The sequence below is a fragment of the Salmo salar genome, chromosome 01 (genome assembly GCF_965601325.2).
Source record: "Salmo salar chromosome 01, fSalSal1, whole genome shotgun sequence".
In the NCBI taxonomy this organism is placed as follows: Eukaryota; Metazoa; Chordata; class Actinopteri; order Salmoniformes; family Salmonidae; genus Salmo; species Salmo salar.
The window spans coordinates 136642660-136662050 of record NC_138291.1 but is presented as its reverse complement, the minus strand read 5'-3'; the positions used below and the strand labels follow the sequence as shown (position 1 = coordinate 136662050).

The 19391-nt window shown below is 44.0% G+C and overlaps 1 protein-coding gene across 10 annotated transcripts in view; it reads right to left on the bottom strand.

Annotated features, from left to right (window-relative positions):
* Nucleotides 1-19391, bottom strand: part of strbp (spermatid perinuclear RNA binding protein) — a 128170-nt gene that overhangs the window by 107952 nt on the left and 827 nt on the right. For 4 of the 10 annotated variants that reach the window (XM_014125775.3, XM_082978822.1, XM_082978823.1 and 1 more), the window contains exon 1: nucleotides 19023-19214. The exons of 1 other annotated variant lie outside the window; for it this stretch is intronic. The gene's annotated coding sequence lies outside the window, so the exon portion shown is untranslated. Of the gene's footprint in view, nucleotides 1-10347; nucleotides 10515-19022; nucleotides 19215-19391 lie in introns of those variants that run through there. 5 more of the 10 variants (XM_045688338.2, XM_014125786.3, XM_045688340.2 and 2 more) reach the window with 3 other exon arrangements.

Sequence of the window (19391 nt, the reverse complement as noted above, 5' to 3'; positions counted from 1 at the left end):
CTCTCAGCTCTCTCTGAGGGCGCAAACAGCCATTGTTCCACCTGTCACCTTGTCTGTCAGTCTGTCATTCAGTCCGTCCGTCCGTCCGTCTATATCCGCCTGTCCTTCCGTCTTTCAGTCGGTGGAATCACTAAAGGTCAGAGGCGTGCTGGCTGGGCCCCCCCAGACACAGCAGTCTCAGTCCTAATGATGAAAACCCCTCCGGCTCCTCTGGGAATAAAACCAAACTTCACTATCCTGAGAATCCTCTCAAGTCTATCTTCTATCCTCTAAAGTCTAGGCCTATCTATGCTGTTGTGTGTCCCAAATGGTACCCTAATCCATACGTAGTGTGCGAACTACAGTGAGCGCCAAAAGTATTGGGACAGCGACACATTTTTGCTGTTTTGGCTCTGTACTCCAGCACTTTGGAAACGACACAATGATGAGGAGGTTAAAGTGCAGACTGACAGCTTTAATTTGAGGGTATTTCATCCATAACGGGTGAACCGTTTAGAAATTACAGCACTTTTTGTACATAGTCCCGCCCCCATTTTAAGGCGGCCAAAAGTATTGGGACAAATTCACTTATAGTGTATTAAAGTAGTAAAAAAGTGTAGTGTTTGGTCCCATATTCCTAGCACGCAATGACTACAACACGCTTGTGACTCTACAAAATTTGTTGGATGCATTTGCTGTTTGTTTTGGTTGTGTTTCAGATTATTTTGTGCCCAATAGAAATGAATGGTAAATCAGTTGTGTCATTTGGAAGTCACTTTTATTGTCCCCTAAAACGGGCTGTAATTTCTAAACGGTTCACTTGATATGGATGGAAATACCCTCAAATTAAAGCTGACAGTCTGCACTTTAACGTTCGTATCGTTTCAAATCCAAAGTGCTGGAGTACAGAGCCGAAAAACAAACAAATTGTCACTGTCCCAATACTTTTGGAGCTCGCTGTATATAGGAAACAAGGTGCCATTTGAAACGCACCCAGACACTGAGACACGTCCCACAGCGCTCCCATCCACTCCCCTCGTCTTATCCCTTCAGCTAACGCTAACGGAAAGGAGTCACTTAAGAGGGTGTAAATAGGCACTGCCTTTCATCCCTTCACAGTCAGAGTTAGCCTATAGAGTTCTTAACAGGACTGTTTCATCACAGTGACTGTTCCTCCTTGCAAAACATTGTGGTTCTCACAGAATAGCTTTCAGAGGCAATGAAGCAGAGGATAGAGTAGAATAATGGTCTCCGTCCCTGACTGATATAAGCAGACCGTAATCCAGATTTGTCAGCATGCAAATGATCACAGTGCCCTTAGAGCCAGTAGGTAAAGTACCCTAGGCCTAGCTAATCTACAATCCAGAAGTGTTTTAGGCTAGCTGTAAATGGCGTATAAGTAGGGGAACACGAGGGATGATTGTAGGGATCAGAGCATTTCAACTGTGTGAAACAGCAGCACTTATCTTCCCCCGAAGTGTCTCAGAATGAGATGCATTCCTAACTCTCCGAGACACAGTAAGAGTCTCGCTGTCTTTGGAATGGACATTCTGCACAGCCCTGAAAAGTACAGTACTATCAATCAGATTCTCCAATAAAAACATAGAATCCCTGGCCTGACAACATGGTCTTCACACAGACGCTCACTCTAAAAGCTTTCAGAGCTGATTTAGGATAGTAGCTGTCAAAGTGGATACTGCTGGAGGAATTGTAGCAAATTCCTTACATACAACACAGCTACCATAGAGAGCTATATGTGCTAGACTCTCTGAATTCCTGAGCCCTGTGCAGCAGTCTGAATGACATAGTTAAAACATACGCGCGCACACACACTACACTACACACACACACAGGAGCGGAGCAGAGAGACTTCTCAGCAGCAGAGCAGGCAGATTCTTCAAACCCCGTCCTCGAACCACGCTGAATCCAAACGGGAACCTCACCACACACCTCTAGAGATCTCTGACTTCCACAGCATTCCAATTAGGAAATGAATGACTGGGGGGGGGGGGGGGGGTCAAGGAGTTTCTGAGCAACGCTGCTATTGGCTCGTCTGTGGTATGACCCACAGAGCCGGCCCTTGAAAATGACATTCAACTCAATCACTCACCCTCCCCAGCAGAGTGCCTGCCAATGTTTTGCTTGTATTGTACAACCAATTAAATGTACTCTGCGTAATATAGCAATTAGTGGAAGACATGGAGCTGTTCAGTCTACATGTAACAATATGCAGCGGTATTATTGCTGACAATCTGTACGGTTAGGGTAAATCACATCCGGGCGTGATTGGGAGTGGCGCACAATTGGCCCAGGGTCGTCCGGGTTTGGCCGGTGTAGGCTGTCATTGTAAATAAGAATTTGTTCTTAACTTACTTGCCTAGTTTAAATAAAAGGCTAAATAGTTCTTTTATTTTTTTAATTCAAAAAATGAAATCTCACCTCTATCTAAAAAGGCAGAAGGCTGTGATCAAAATGTAAATAAATGAATGTAGCATAAACCAAAATAAAACAATAAAACAATACCCATCGACCTCCTCAGTGCGCGGGTTATGAAAGGTTAGGTTTGGGGCCTACTGTGGCAACATGTATGCAGGGAGACAGTAATACATGCACAGTGCTGCAGTCTTTGGGGTAGCAGGACTGTGAACTGTCGTCCTCTACAAAGACTCCTCTATGTTGGTCTGGAGAAAACACACACACACACACACACACACACACACACACACACACACACACAAAAACCCTTTGCTCCCCATAAACTACCGGAGCTGGGCGGCTGGAGGAGGACTGGGGCTGGCATAGGACGTCCTTTTCTGTCCCCCCGTCATCCAGAGAGGCAGCTCCTGATCATAAATTACACCTAGGGGAGAGGGGGGGGGGGGGGGGGGGGGGGGCAGGAGCCTAAATATTTGCATTGCACACTATCCCTTTCTTCCAGGCGAAGACCATGTACAGGCAGCACATATCTGCTAGCTAGTCGCTACGCTCCATGACAGCGATGTGGTGTGGGTGGTAAAATAGCATGCCATTCCGCGACATCTGTATTTTGTACTAAAAGCACTCTAGTATGCTAGATGGGGAAAGGCAACATAGGAGATTAAGAAAGGTTTATTTAAAGTACTTTGTTCATTTCCATGAATGACACAAATCCTAATATAACCACTAGACCTAAATCAGAACAATGGAATAACAGCTTGAATGCTAGTCCGTCCGGCAAGGCGGTGGAGTGGAGAGAGCGATTATCCAGGAGACCTGGCTTGAAAAAAAAGTATATTCGCGTTCATCCCAAATACTTTCTCTGCGCTTGACTGGTGCAATGCAACCGATACAATAGGCTAGCCACAAAAGTGCAAACCCTGCCCATTTGACACTCCTGGCACACTCCTACTACCCAAATGCTCAAAGTTGTTCAAAGTGAAGAAACAGGCCACTATGTCAATCCACTAGGTCTGTAATCAAGGTATGTAGGACACGTTGAGGAGGACAGTACCTGTCCTAGCTAGCTCCCAAGAAACCTGACAGCCCAGCACGCATTGTTAGATAAGGCCAAGGTTTGGGAACAAGACACATTTAAAAAGAAAAGAAAGAACAAGTAAGAAACAAAGTGTTAATGTAACTGCAAGGGGCTTCGTCTTTCTTCTTCTTTTTGAACTAAATCTGACCCAATTATTTCACTTTAGTCTCCAGGTTGCCATGGCTACGGCCTTCGCCTCTCGTGTTTTAGTCGTCTTGTGTTTTAGAAATAGAGAAATTCACCGCCCTAGCCAGCCAGGCATGAGGTGGAGGAGGAAGCTTATCTCAAACTCACCTCACCTCACCCCCCCCCCCTGGGATTTCTGCATGGTGTGTGTGTGTGTCTGTCTGCTCAGGGAACATCTATGCAAAGAGGTCAGAACAAAATGTTCCTTAACAAACAACAACTTGACTATTTCCATTACGCCATCAATATCAATTCATTTCGTTCAAACAATCGGAACACAGGATTCTACACTCTAACCACTTAGCAGAGGGCTAGCGGAGTCGTTGTTCTGGGGTGTTGCTAACTGAGAAACTGAGTGGAAGGCAGCCTCGGGCCTGTAGATGGAGCCAGTTTAGTGAGGCTCTGAACAGCAGGGGCGCCAGAGGGACACAGGAGAGGGCACGGGAGAAGGCACAGGTGGAGGTAAACAAGAAACTGCAGACACACTCCTGATAACCCTGATTCAGCCTCCGCTGCAGCTGCAGAGAGAGAGAGGTCGAGAGAGAGTGGCCCCCCCCCCAGAGACTGCACCATCCTGCTACCGCTTCTGTACACAGGGCTAAGGGGAGGGGGTGACAGAGACAGATCTCTCTCTGTGTGTGTGTGTGTGTGTGTGTGTGTGTGTGTGTGTGTGTGTGTGTGTGTGTGTGTGTGTGTGTGTGTGTGTGTGTGTGTGTGTTGGAGTCGGTCGATGCACTGTGGTTGCACCATGTGTCACCTTGCATGCTTCGCCAACGGAACTCAAGGTTGAGATGTCACGCACAACAGATGTGTGTGTGTGTGTAAGCAAATAGCCTGACGACAACGATAAAAACAATATGGATCAACATTTTGGCAACATTTGCCTTTGCTCCCTAAAAAGTACACTGACGCACTCTCCTCATCTCTCCCTCCTCTCTCTCTCTCTCTTCTTCCTAGTCCTCCCATCCTTCATCATTAGGCAGCAGATGGATGACCTGTCCCAAACCTCCCCTCTCCCCCCATGATGTGGAGGAACGAGGGGAGGAGGAGGTGATTTGGTCGGTGAGGACAGCAGCCATTGTCTCCTGTTAAATATGTAAAAAAAATAACTTCTGCTGTAAAGTAAACTGGGTCAGTAGAATTCCCAGGGAACCTGTGAGCTGCTACTGGAGAGGGAGTGGAGTGGGGAGGCATAGGTAGCCAGTCGTATCAATGCAGAACAGAACGCAGCTTATCTCAACCCGCCGCTGGCTCTTTTCTACCAACCTGAGGCTGGCTGGTTGTTCCTCTGTGCCCACACTCTCTCTCTCTCTCTCTCTCCCTGTCCCTTCTCCCCCAACCCCGACTGGCTCTTTTCTGCAGGCCTGACGATCAAAGCAGACTGGTCCCTTCTTACCACAACCCGCCCACGCCCCCGCCATCCTGAATGGGATCATTACCAAGCCAGTCAGACAGACAAACATTGACTGTGCTGTTCTATTCAATCACATAATGTGTGTCTTCTCTCCACTGGATCAAGCCATGAAACACTGACTGTCCTAGACCTACATTGTGACTGTAATGGTCACTTTGTTAAACAAATAAATCTTTCTAAAAACAAATGCATTTCGGCGTATCCATCTCTTTTCCTGAGAAGCAACTTTGATTAATTCATTGACCATCTGGATTAACCTGCTCAGGTCAGGTTGAGTTGTTATGCTAGTCTTAAATAGGCAGCAGGGCTCAGGAGGTCAGAAATAGCAGGAGCTGACTGCAGCATAACCTGACCATGTGGTCATACAGAAACTCAACCCAGAGAGGGAGAGAGTTCTCTTGGATTAGGGTTAGAGTCAGAGAGCGCTAGAAAACGGGGGGGAGAGATGGAAGAAGACAGAGCGATAGAGAGAGAGAGAGAGGGAGAGAGAGCGAGACGGAGATAGAGAGAGAGAGGGGTAGAGGAAGAGAGAGGGGTAGACTCCAGGTTCCAAGACAACAACAACAGGTGACTCCAGGTTTTTCTGTAAAGAGATTAACAGAGACTAGCACTAAACAAGCTGAGGATTATGTAATTTAGCCCATAGGAATATCCCGAGTGGCGCAGCGGTCTAAGGCACTGCATTGCAGTGCTAGAGGCATCACTACAGGCCCTGGTTCGATCCTGGGCTGTATCACAACCGGCCGTGATCTGGAGTCCCATAGGGGCGGCGCACAGCCCACGCTGAAATGGAGATTACAGAACAACAACACTGCCCTAACCAGGCAGCGCTATTCATGGAACCAGCCTGGTGAAGACCTAAGGGTCAAAACTTTGTCAATTAAGCACAAGAGCATAGATTTGTTTTTGCAGCCAGTCTCCCACCTGGAATGGAAGGTTGGTCATGTTTTTGTTCTGAAATGACCCTACATTGGGTTAACATGCAAGACTGAGTTTTCATTAAGGACAAGTTCTATTTTAGATACTAGAGTCCATAATACTTAGGATAAACAATAAATACAATTACATGAGGAACTGGGGAAATATAAATGTTGCAGTTCCTATTGGAAACAGCTAGAGTTGAGTACACGTGGGAGAGAAATTCTCAAACGTTTTGAGAAAGACAAGACAGTGGATGAGTGTTGCACGGTATACTGAAACGTCGGTACTTTTTAGACTAATTATTTTTATTTAACTTGGCAAGTCAATTAAGAATACATTGTTATTTACAATGACGGCCTACTTTACAACAAAAAAACGGTTCGGTACTAGAATTTTTGTTACGTTCGGTACTTCTGTCAAATGTGTCTCACGTGATTGAGATGATCAAGTCTGTATCAGCGCTGCCCCTTTATAGCGTTAAGAGCAAAGTGCTCCACTTACTTATTTATTGCCAGAGCTGTCTGAGCTGCATTAGCTCTCCAGTCCCCACTCACGCTGCAAAGAAGTTAACGAACTTGAATAATGCGTCACGGCATGTAGAAATGTTGAAACTGTTCATTACGGTTTTCAAAAGCAATGTCCATACAGGTTAGAACCCTTAATTCAAGACGGTACCGATAGCTTTCCGCTTTAATTGTGGGCTAACTTTCCATGCTAGTTTACAGCTGAATTCACTACCCTAGTACGCAAAATAAACTGATTGCCACCAAAAACTTGAATAATTCACATCGTCTCCCTCGCCAACCAAAAACTTCACTTCTTCGTCTTCCTTTTACCTCTCGTCTGGTTTCCACTAGATTCCATAGCCACAAAGTCAGATTCCACAGCCACGTTCTGCTCATGGATGACATCATTCATTTCTTAAAAGAGACAGTGCGCACTTTTAGAAAAGAGATTGCTTCTTCTTCTGACAACACGACAGCGGGGTGAAATTGTCTCCTACGCCATAACATCCCTATTTTCTAGGACTACAATACTCTGGAGACGGAGCGCTATGATACGCCAACGGTGCGACGGGAGACAGAGAAACAAGCGTTGCCAATTCAACTCTGAGTGAGTGTAATAGGACAGGTGAAGCCAGGGCCAAGGGAACAAACGCAGATATAACAAAACATGAATGCATTAGACACACCAAGCTGGTGGTACACACAGCTCCCTGTGTGTGTGTGTGTGTGTGTGTGTGTGTGTGTGTGTGTGTGTGTGTGTGGTGTGTGTGTGGGTGGGTTAAACATATCATGTGTGTGCATCTGAAGCAACACACGCACACCCATACACACACCTTGACAAAACACACAAGCACACACGCCTTGAAAAAGCACACAGACACCTGGCTGCATATTCTCCTCTGTCCTCTGGCATCTTAGCTCACCTTGGCCCAGAAACATCACTAGAGCCAGCACTCACCGTATGTACCTCCCCGGACCCCCTGTCATGACATGAGCCTAATGTACACCCTACACAATACCCAGCGCAAGAACTACAATTAGCTACCAAAAAATGGCGATTCTGCGTTGCGTACGTAAGTTAGGCCTATAAATGAGTCTGTACTCGCTCCAGGGGAAAAGAAGGAGAAACAGAGGAGGGAGGGAGCCGATTCTGGTTAGCTGGTTGGCTAAAATCCTGAGGATTTCAGGGAAGTGAGAAATGAGGGATGGATACGCAGCTGGAAGTTTCACAGAGCCTTGGATATTTTCCAATTACACACCAGCCTTAAGGGCTTATAGGGCTGGCTGCTGTGCTGTGAGGAATGACCTTCCTGGAAATAATGGTCCTGTGTGTGTGTGTGTGTGTGTGTGTGTGTGTGTGTGTGTGTGTGTGTGTGTGTGTGTGTGTGTGTGTGTGTGTGTGTGTGTGTGTGTGTGTGTGTGTGTGTGTGTGTGTGTGTGTGTGTGTGTGTGTGTGTACATGGCAGGAAGTATTACTTTTTCATTATCAGAATCAATATCAAAACATGTAGTATAGTGACACCGGGCCAAATAGCCCAAAACATGAGGTAACACAAGTCATTAATCAGATCAAAATGCTCCGACACACGTGACCATGTTTACCCTGTTTACCCGATTGGCAGGATTCCGCGGAGGAAAGAACATAATACTACGTACACAGCTGTCAACTGGCTGACAGCGGTGGTGGAGATGCGGCAGCCAACACCATAGAGACCCCTCCATATGTCTGTCGGTCCGTAACTTCCACACTTTCCTAATTGTCTGACTGATGTGTGCATACACCACACACCACACACACATACTACAGTTTACAGCACCGGCAAAAGAGCCTGCTCAATTTAAACGTGGTATTCAAATAGTTTTGTTGGTCACTTACAATTACATTTGGAATCAGGTTGCTTGGCTGTGGGGAAACTGAACAGAATATATACAAACATATATACAGTACCAGTCAAAAGTTTGGACACACCTACCCATCCAAGGGTGTTTCTTTATTTTGACTATTTTCTGCATTGTAGAATAATAGCGAAGACATGAAAACTATGAAATAACACATATGGAATCATGTAGTAACCAAAAAAGTTTTAAACAAATCAAAATATATTTTCTATTTCAGATTCTTCAAAGTAGCCACCCTTTGCCTTGGTTAAAGCTGTGCACACTTTCAAACAGTCTTGAAGGAGTTCCCACATCTTTTCCTTCACTCTGCGGTCCAACTCATCCCAAACGATCTCAATTGGGTTGAGGTCAGGTGATTGCGGAGGCCAGGTCACCTGATGCAGCACTCCGCCTGGAGGTGTGTGTTGGGTCATTGTCCTGTTGAAAAACAAATGATAGTCCCACTAAGCACAAACCAGATGGGATGGCGTATCACTGAAGAATGCTGCGGTAGCCATGCTGGTTAAATGTGCCTTGAATTCGAAATAATTCACTGACAGTGTCATCAGCAAAGCACCCCCACACCATCACACCTCCTCCTCCATGCTTCACGGTGGGAACCACACATGCGATCATCTGTCCATTGCTTGTGTTTCTTGGCCCAAGCAAGTCTCTTCTTATTATTGGTGTCCTTTAGTAGTGGTTTCTTTGCAGCAATTCGACCATGAAGGCTTGATTCACGCAGTCTCCTCTGAACAGTTGATGTTGAGATGTGTCTGTTACTTGAACTCTTTGAAGCATTTATTTGGGCTGCAATCTGAGGTACAGTTAATGCTAATGAACTTACCCTCTGCAGCAGAGGTAACTCTGGGTTTTCCTCTCCTGTGGCGGTCCTCATGAGAGACAGTTTCATCATAGCGCTTGATGTTTTTTGCGACTGCACTTGAAGAAACGTTTAAAGTTCTTGAAAGTTTCCGGATTGACTGACCTTCATGTCTTAAAGTAATCATAGACTGTAATTTCTCTTTGCTTATTTGAGCTGTTCTTGACATAATATGGACTCGGTCTTTTACCAAATAGGGCTATCTTCTGTATACCACCCCTACCTTGTCACAACACAAATAATTGGCTTAAACACATTAAAAAGGAAAGAAATTCAACAAATTAACTTTTAACAAGGCACACCTGTTAATTGAAATGCATTCCAGGTGACTACCTCATGAAGCTGGTTGAGAGAATGCCAAGAGTGTGCAAAGCTGTAATCAAGGCAAAGGGTGGCTACTTTGAAGAATCTCAAATATAAAATTTGTTTAACACTTTTTTGGTTACTACATGATTCCATATGTGCTATTTCATAGTGTTGATGTCTTCACTATTATTCCACAATGTAGAAAACAGTAATAAATAAAGAAAAAAAATGAGTAGGTGTGTCCAAACCTTTGACTGGTACTGTATATTGCAATGCAACATAACAGAAGGAAGCATCCACCTCACATGTCAAAAGATCCAATCCCTCTGACAAGCCAAGGGGCAGCAAATTCAAAGATTGTCTGTTTATACAGTAGACACAAATAAAGAAAATACATTCTTTCACAAGGAGACAAAGAGAAATAATGAAATAATGCCTGGACAAGACAAAATGTTAAGTAGGCAGAGAGCAGAGCAGCGGTCGGTCGCTTGGTGCTCGTCTTCTCGGGTTGACAGTGAGGGATGCTGCCTGTCAGTCACGTGTGTACTGGAGTGAAACTGACAGATAGGCTATGTGGCTCTGTCTGGGATCTCTGGAGAAATATGGCCGATCGGCCAGCTGCTGTTGAGCCCAGAGTTGTCACTGCAGCTTTCTGACTAGACTAGACTAGACTGGAACCTAGTTCTGACAGGGGCGAAATGGCCGTAATAGGGGGTGGGGATGGCAGAATTAAAAGCTTGGCAAGTACACGTGTTCATACCTGGCTCTCTGGGATGAGAATATCCCTGTGGGGACTGAGTGAGGATGACTGCCTTACTTCTCTAGACTTCTCCCACTTGTTTTCTCCAGTGCTGTGATTCACTGGGTTCCCAGGTTCCTGTGAATTCCCCCTGACCCAGCTCACAGCTCCATCTGTTACTCTTGAATCTATTTGAAACAAAATGTGAAACACAGCTCAGTACGGATGGTGAAACTGGAAATATAGAAATTACAACCATCACATCCATATTCCTCACACCTTTCATTCCTCTTCATCCCCTCTTACAGTATGAGCGCTAGGTGCTATCCGAGACTTTACACCCCCAGTTTCTCCTTTCTTCCTGTGTCCTTCCGCTAGCTACACAGTGAGTGCGTGTGTCCTTTAGTCTAGGGCAGAAATGGGGCCACGGTCACCCATCACCTCTCGCCACAGAGAAGAACATGGCTCAAACCAGCCGGTCTTTATCAATATTCACAACGCTATCTTACCTAACCTGCAGAGTACAGGCCTACACAAACTTGCACACACTCCTAGTCCTGACTCGCCTTTCATTCAGCTCTAATAATTCAACCACCGAGCGAGCTGCAATCAGAGAATCATGCTCTAATTGGTTAATTCTCTCAGGGGGGCAACTGATGTTTAGGCTAATATCCAGTAAAACAGTGTGTGTGTGTGTGTGTGTGTGTGTGTGTGTGTGTGTGTGTGTGTGTGTGTGTGTGTGTGTGTGTGTGTGTGTGTGTGTGTGTGTGTGTGTGTGTGTGTGTGTGTGTGTGTGTGTGTGTGTGTGTGTGTGTGTTTCAAGCTTACCGTATGCTTACCAGTCGAAACAGTTTGTGCATATATTAGGACAAAAAAAAAATTACTTGAGAAATACTGCACCAAACATTCTAGTTACATGTAAAATTGCACGACTAAGACCTCCTGGAAAAAAGGTTAAAATTAATTACAGATTTCTTGATTTATATTAGATTAATTCGGACTATTTTGAGGAAATGTTATGTTGTTGCTACGGTGGCTCAACAGGGACAAACAACAGTAATATTGCAGTTTTTTTCCTCGTTTTTCAAGCGAAGGTCTTTAGGGAGTATGTGAGCACAGACGTTCCCCTTCGCCTCGCCGAGCGGATGCCTTTAGGGGGGCCACTGAGGTGCAGAGCTATAACATAAGAGAGTGGAAGAGCAAGGGAGAGAGAGATAGAGAGGGGGAGAGAAAGAAAGAAAGAAAGAAAGAAAGAAAGAAAGAAAGAAAGAAAGAAAGAAAGAAAGAAAGAAAGAAAGAAAGAAAGAAAGAAAGAAAGAAAGAAGAAAGAAAGAAAGAAAGAAAGAAAGAAAGAAAGAAAGAAAGAAAGAAGGAAGAAAGAAAGATAGAAAGAAAGAAAGAGAAAGTGAGCGAGATAGAGAGGTAGAGAGAGAGAGAGAGAGAGAGAGAAAGAGCGACCGACCGAGAACAAGACAGAGAGATAGAGAGGAGAGGAATGGCCACTATGAGCTGACAGTGAGTGCAGTACCACACCATCAATAGTAGAAGGAGGAAGTGGTGCTGAGAGATGACACCAGCCAGTGATCCATGGAGGACCAGATGGGTTTCTCATGTCATTGTCACACTATTTCAATGATGGAAGCCGAGGCCCAGGCTCAGCCTGCGTCCCAAATGGCACCCTATTACCTATATAGTGCACTAACGTATGACTAAGGCCCATAGTGCTCTGTTGTGCACTGTAAGGAAAAGGGTGCCATTTAAAGGGGGCCATTTACGACACAGCCTCAGGCTCCACAGTTTGAAAATGCACCCACTGACAGCTGCAACGAGACGCAAGTAGGCCTGATGCTTGAAAATCCATTATCACATGAAACTTAATATTCAGACCCACTTAAAAAGCAACTACTTTGGCTACCTCCCAGATTGGACTACTGTACAAGAAAATTAGATTGTTTTTTAGATAGGCACAGGCCTACTAACATTGCCACTCGGTGACTTTGCTCAAACACGCCATTCTTTAATTCAAGGATTAAGGATTTTAATTGCTCATGTTAAGCAAAGGTATATAGGAAATTGTTTGCTTTTTTTCCTCACCTCCTGTGTGTGTGTGTGTGTGTGTGTGTGTGTGTGTGTGTGTGTGTGTGTGTGTGTGTGTGTGTGTGTGTGTGTGTGTGTGTGTGTGTGTGTGTGTGTGTGTGTGTGTGTGTGTGTGGCGGTGACCTTCCATGGTCCTTCTCCCCTCTCCCTGGTGCAGGATGCCTTAAATGGCCATTCCTATCCATGCCTGACTCTGCCTGGTTAAGATCTGATTTCTGATTGCCGTAGCACATCTCTGCACCTGTGTCCCAAATGGCACCCTATCCCCTATTAAGTGCACTCCTTTTGACCGGGGCCTATCTGTTTCCGCTGCCTGCTTGCTTCACTCCCCCTGCTCATCGCTCCGCTAGCTGCTCACACTCTTGCTTATATGGCGGCACAGAACAGAAGCCTTGTTTCCACTGGCCTCACACAAACACGCACACACACGCACACACACACACACACACACACACACACACACACACACACACACACACACACACACACACACACACACACACACACACACACACACACACACACACACACACACACACACACACACACACACACATACAAACGCACTCTGTATGTAAACGTGTGTTAGTGCTGCCGTGACAGGTGAAGGCTATCCAGCTGTGGTCTGCTACCACATCCCTACCTACTGCTCAATGTAAAGTGTGACTTAAAAATCTTTCATCTATTTACGCAAGCCTCGGGCAGACTTTAGCACTGAACAGCACATTTGAATCTTGCTCTAAATCCAGTGGGCTGGACCACAGGAGGTTTAGTAAAATACCCTGTAATTGGCCCGGACTTTACAACCGTCAACCAGCCAATAAAAAAATACATATGAAATGTGCAGGAAGCCGAATTCCCTCCGGCGCTGTGAGGGAGATTTTTCAGTGGCCAGCAGGGAAGATACACACACACACACACACACAAACACACACACACTACCTCAGGGAGGATACTGGCCCTGACCCTCGGCTCTAAAAAGAGCTCTTCAGAATATTCCTCCTCTTAGCAATAAAAAGGGCCAGCCTGCTGAGTCTGACTCAGTGATGCTAGCTCTCTTAACCTCACACACACACCTATTATACACCTTTCACTCTTCTTTCATTGTAGCCAGCCTGCTGAGTCTGACTCAGTGATGCTAGCTCTCTTAACCTCACACACACACCTATTATACACCTTTCACTCTTCTTTCATTGTAGCCAGCCTGCTGAGTCTGACTCAGTGATGCTAGTTCTCTTAACCTCACACACACACCTATTATACACCTTTCACTCTTCTTTCATTGTAGCCAGCCTGCTGAGTCTGACTCAGTGATGCTAGCTCTCTTAACCTCACACACACACCTATTATACACCTTTCACTCTTCTTTCATTGTAGCCAGCCTGCTGAGTCTGACTCAGTGATGCTAGCTCTCTTAACCTCACACACACACCTATTATACACCTTTCACTCTTCTTTCATTGTAGCCAGCCTGCTGAGTCTGACTCAGTGATGCTAGCTCTCTTAACCTCACACACACACCTATTATACACCTTTCACTCTTCTTTCATTGTAGCCAGCCTGCTGAGTCTGACTCAGTGATGCTATCTCTCTTAACCTCACACACACACCTATTATACACCTTTCACTCTTCTTTCATTGTAGCCAGCCTGCTGAGTCTGACTCAGTGATGCTATCTCTCTTAACCTCACACACACACCTATTATACACCTTTCACTCTTCTTTCATTGCGACTGCATGCATCCGCAACAGAAGGGGGGGAAAAATTGTCGCGCAAAAAATAAACACAACAAGACAATGTCTGATCTTCCTGACTGGCCAGAGAACAAAGGTGGCGATAGTTTTCAGTTTCAGTCAGTTTCTGCTGCTCAACCTCAGGAGGGAAAGTGGAAACCCAAGCTGCCATGACAGAGAAAAATCTAATTCACTCACGGCGTTCACATTTCCTATCACCTCTGCATGGAATCCAGGAATAGCTCCGATATGCAGGAAGGAAAGGAAGAAAGGGAGAGGGAGAGAAAGAAAAAAAGAGAGACAGAGAGAAAGAGAGATGGAGCGAGAGAGGCCCACATACGCCTCAGTCACATTGAGAAGAAATGTATCATTTTTCAGCTCATTAATCCATGAGGCTAACCCTCTTTACACACACCAACATACAGAAAACATACGTAGCCTACACCTATGCTATACAAAAACAAGTCTCATTTCCAAATTCGAAAAACTGCTTTTAAAATATGCGATAAATTGTAAAATACAAGACGTTAACAGGGTTACATTTTTTGAATGTTGTTTTGAATGTTGTTTTGACTGTATGTGCTTGTGTGCATGTGTGCGTGTGTGTGTACCGTGTGTGTACCGTTTGTGTGTACCGTGTATACATGTGCGCATGTGTGCGTATGTGTGTGTGTACGTGTGTACGTGTGTGCATGTATATGTATGTGTATATACAGTACCAGTCAAAAGTTTGGACACACCTACTCATTCAAGGGTTTTTCTTTATTTTTACTATTTTCTGCATTATAGAATCATAGTGAAGACATCAAAATTATGAAATAACGCAAATGGAATCATGTAAGAACCAAAAAAGTTTTAAACAAATCAAAATATATTTTAGATTTGAGATTCTTCAAAGTAGCCACCCTTTGCCTTGATGTCAGACTTGCATTCTCTCAACCAGCATCATGAGGTAGTCACCTTGAATGCTTTTCAAATAGTCTTGATTGAGTTCCTACATACGGTGCCTTCGGAAAGTATTCAGACCCCTTGACTTTTTACACATTTTGTTACATTACAGCCCTATTCGAAAATTGATTAAATAAAAACATTTCTCAGCAATCTATGTACAATATCCTATAACAACAAAGTGAAAACGGTTTTTTTCCCCCCGCAAATTAATAAAAAACTAAAACAGAAATACCTTATTTATATAAGTACTCAGACCGTTTGCTATGACAATCAAAATTGAGCTCAGGTGCATCCTGTTTCCATTGATCATCCTTGAGATGTTTCTACAACTTGATTGGAGTCCACCTGAGGTAAATACAATTGATTGGACATGATTTGAAAAGGCACACACCTGTCTATATACGGTCCCACAGTCGACAGTGCACGAGGTCGAAGGAATTGTCCGTAGAGCTCCAAGACAGGATTGTGTTGAGGCACAGATCTGGGGAAGGGTACTAAAAAATGTCTGCAGCATTGAAGTCCCCAAGAGCACAGCGGCCTCCATCATTCTTAAATGGAAGAAGTTTGGTACCACCAAGACTCTTCCTAGAGCTGGCCGCCCGCCCAAACTGAGCAATCGGGGGAGAAGGGCCTTGGTCAGGGAGGTGAACAAGAACCCGATGGTCACTCTGACAGAGCTCTAGAGTTCCTCTGTGGAGATGGAGTAAACTTCCGGAAGGACAACCATCTCTGCAGCCTCGAAGGCCAGCATCACAGAGTCGCCTCTTCACTATTTAATGAAGCTGCCAGTTGAGGACGTGTGAGGCGTCTGTTTCTCAAACTAGACACTCTAATGTACTTGTCCTCTTGCTCAGTTGTGCACCGGGGCCTCCCACTCCTCTTTCCTTTCTGGTTAGAGCCAGTTTGCGCTATTCTGTTAATGGAGTAGTACACAGCGTTGTATGAGATCTTCAGTTTCTTGGCAATTTCTTGCATGGAATAGCCTTCATTTCTCAGAACAAGAATAGACTGATGAGTTTCAGAAGAAAGTGCTTTATTTCTAGCCATTTTGAGCCTGTAATTTAACCCACAAATGCTGATGTTCCAGATACTCAACTAGTCGAAAGAAGGCCAGTATTATTGCCTCTTTAATCAGAAAAACAGTTCTCTGCTGTGCTAACATAATTGCAAAACAGTATTCTAATGATCAATTAGCCTTTTAAAAGAATAAACTTGGATTAGCGAACACAACGTGCCATTGGAACACAGGAGTGATGGTTGCTGATAATGGGCCTCTGTACGCCTATGTAGATATTATGTTAAAAATCAGCCGTTCCCAGCTACAATAGTCATTTACAACATCAACAAAGTCTACACTGTATTTCTGATCAATTTGATGTTATTTTTAATGGACAATTTTTTTGTTGCTTTTCTTTCAAAAACAAGGATATTTCTAAGTGACCCCAAACTTTTGAACGGTAGTGTACGTGGGTGTGTATGTCTGCGTGGGTCAGTGAGCTAGAGCGTGTGTCTGTGCCCAACAAATCACCTTAATCCCAACATCTATTTCAGGGTCAAGGTCAATTCCATTATGGCAATACCAAGAGTTATCCAATCACCTGCTTGTATCCACAGCAATGAAAACCAAAACAGTAAGCACATGGTGCTGTATAGGACATAAGACCTTTAGGCCTTTGTCTTTTTGAGCTGGGTAACTGCTGTCCGTTTATCGAGGACCACAGTTACAGTATGTGGTTAACAGTAAACAGTTACACACAGGACATTCTAAATTCTAACTTTTCAGTGGAAACACATGTCTCTCACCACAGCTTCCTCTTCTTTACAAAACAGAAAGAGCACACAAACGTGATTGCATTCAAGATACGTGTCATTTATTACTGTGTTTAGTTAAAGTAATGTTCACTTCCTAAACATAACATTCACCAAATGACAACCACCAGACCAGACAACATCTTTGGTCAATATATGAACTAAGCGTCATACACATCTCCCAACGGGCACTCAACAGTACAAAGCAAAAGACCACATTTAGTGGACGTAAAGGTGACAGAGGGTCCTTCTAAAGCGACAAAGCTCCACACTCTCACCCTTGACCCTCTCACCCTCTCTCGCTGTATTCAAACAGATACAATGGACTCCAGCACCAAACTTGCTCATTTGTAAGAAAAGAAGGTAGGTTGGGGAAAATATAGGCCTACGTAAACATATTTCCCACAATTTACATTTCTCATACCTTTACAGAATAAAATGTATCTGATTAAATAAACAAATACACTTTTGGAGCCACACGATTATGCCCACAAGCTGTTTGCTATTTCTGCCAATGTGCAGAGATCAATTTCCAAGCCAGATGCTGAGCATTACGCTAAGCACACAAACAGAAACACACACAGATATGAGGAAGAGACGAGAGGACAAAAAAAAACTAGGAAATAAATCCGCATGTGTTTGTGCTTTGTTCCCAGACACTCATGTTGGAGAGTTTCACGAGGAAATGCAATGCCAAAATGCAATGGAACTGTAAAACCATTCAAATAAAGCAACATAGTATTTTGGTTTGTTTACTTTACACCTCGATTTGTTTACTTCACTTGGGTATTGTTTCCAGACACTTTAGAAAAAGCGCAGAGGATTGTCTACAACCCCAAAACGTACATTTAAAAACAAAAAAAATCAAAAGCCATTTTCGAATAGTACGACACATCAGACGCACATCGTGCCGATGTATTTCTATGCATTACTACTTTCGATAAACATTCATGTACAACTGCTAGTACGAAGCAAAACGCTGAATTGTTGAAACGATTCAGCAAACACGCCTCGCAATATTCACTGCGGATGTAGCTAAAGACACCTGTTCCTGTAAGCGATGAACAACACATACGACGTTATGACACTGTCTATTGCTGTAACAATTACACACACACACACATATATATATATTCCTAGGCTATATATATTATAGCCTAGGAATAGTCAATCGTTTCAAAAAGTGACAAATCGATTAGACAGTCCTATGGAAATCTCCAAAACAGCAAAGAAACATTTGTGTGTTGGAAATGCCTAACCACATGTATAATCTATTTGCATACACATCAAACAGACATAACCCCACCATACACGCCACTATGGGTTTCTTCACTGTACCCAAACCAAGAGATGTATTGCGTCGCTCATTTAAGTACAGAGCCATGTCATCTGCCACCAGAGATTACTCAGTCAAAAAAAGCAAGTATAGCTTTAAAAAAAAAAAAAAAAAGATTTTGTTTATCACAGCGCCTCTTTCTAAAGATCTCATTTAACTGTAGGCTGCTGTATATAACAATGTGAACATGTATATATACATGATGTGTAAACAGTAGTTTTGTTGTCTCTTGTCTTTTCAATATATAACTTGTATTATTTTGTATTTTTCTGTGATGTAATATCTGATGTTGTTCTTGTCTATAACTGTTCTGTACAATGTCATGTATTTATTTGTACGTTTCATGTGGACCCCGGGAAGAGTAGCTGCTACATGTGCAGTAGCTAATGGGGATCCTAAAAAACGATAGAGCAACCGGCGGTGAAAACATTTGGCTAGCTTCCCTCGTTAGCCATAAAGTTCTTAGCTGTTTACTCTTACTATTAGAGTCAATCAAATTGGCAAACATGTACCAATCTATAAAAAAATAAAAAGTATAATCTCTTTAGTTGAACGGTACAATTAGTTACACCGTTGTTACAATGTTAGCTACAACAGATACACCGGCACGGGTCCCTGGCCATGCGTGGCACTACCGATAATTCCAGCTCGCTGCTTGCCCGCCAGCATTTGTTTCTTATCCGCGAACTATGTGTGTAGTCCGTGGCAGCACGCAACAACACACACAAAAAGCGTTCGATATAATAAAAAATATATGCTGATTACTTACGGTTGAAGTGTGACTGTAGTGGGAAAAGATATCCAAACATACGTTGATACCAAGGCACAGTTTTACAGCTCTTTGACTCTCGTTGACAGGACCAAATCCAAGTAGGGACGTTCAGCCAAAGCGCTCTCAAGCTCGACACCAGCGCCAGCTGCCTGCTGCTTTCTCCTTCGCAGGAGATTCAAAGATGAATGGTGACTGCGCAGGCGTGTACAGGATAAAATCATTATGAGCGCTGAACAAGCGCCGGCATTTGGGTGTTTTACTGTCAGGAGGACGGCTAGACAACCGCATGCACGGAGATCAAAACATCAACATGAAATATAGAACAGCCGTATAAACCACTACAAATAGCATCTGGCTATATAGCCT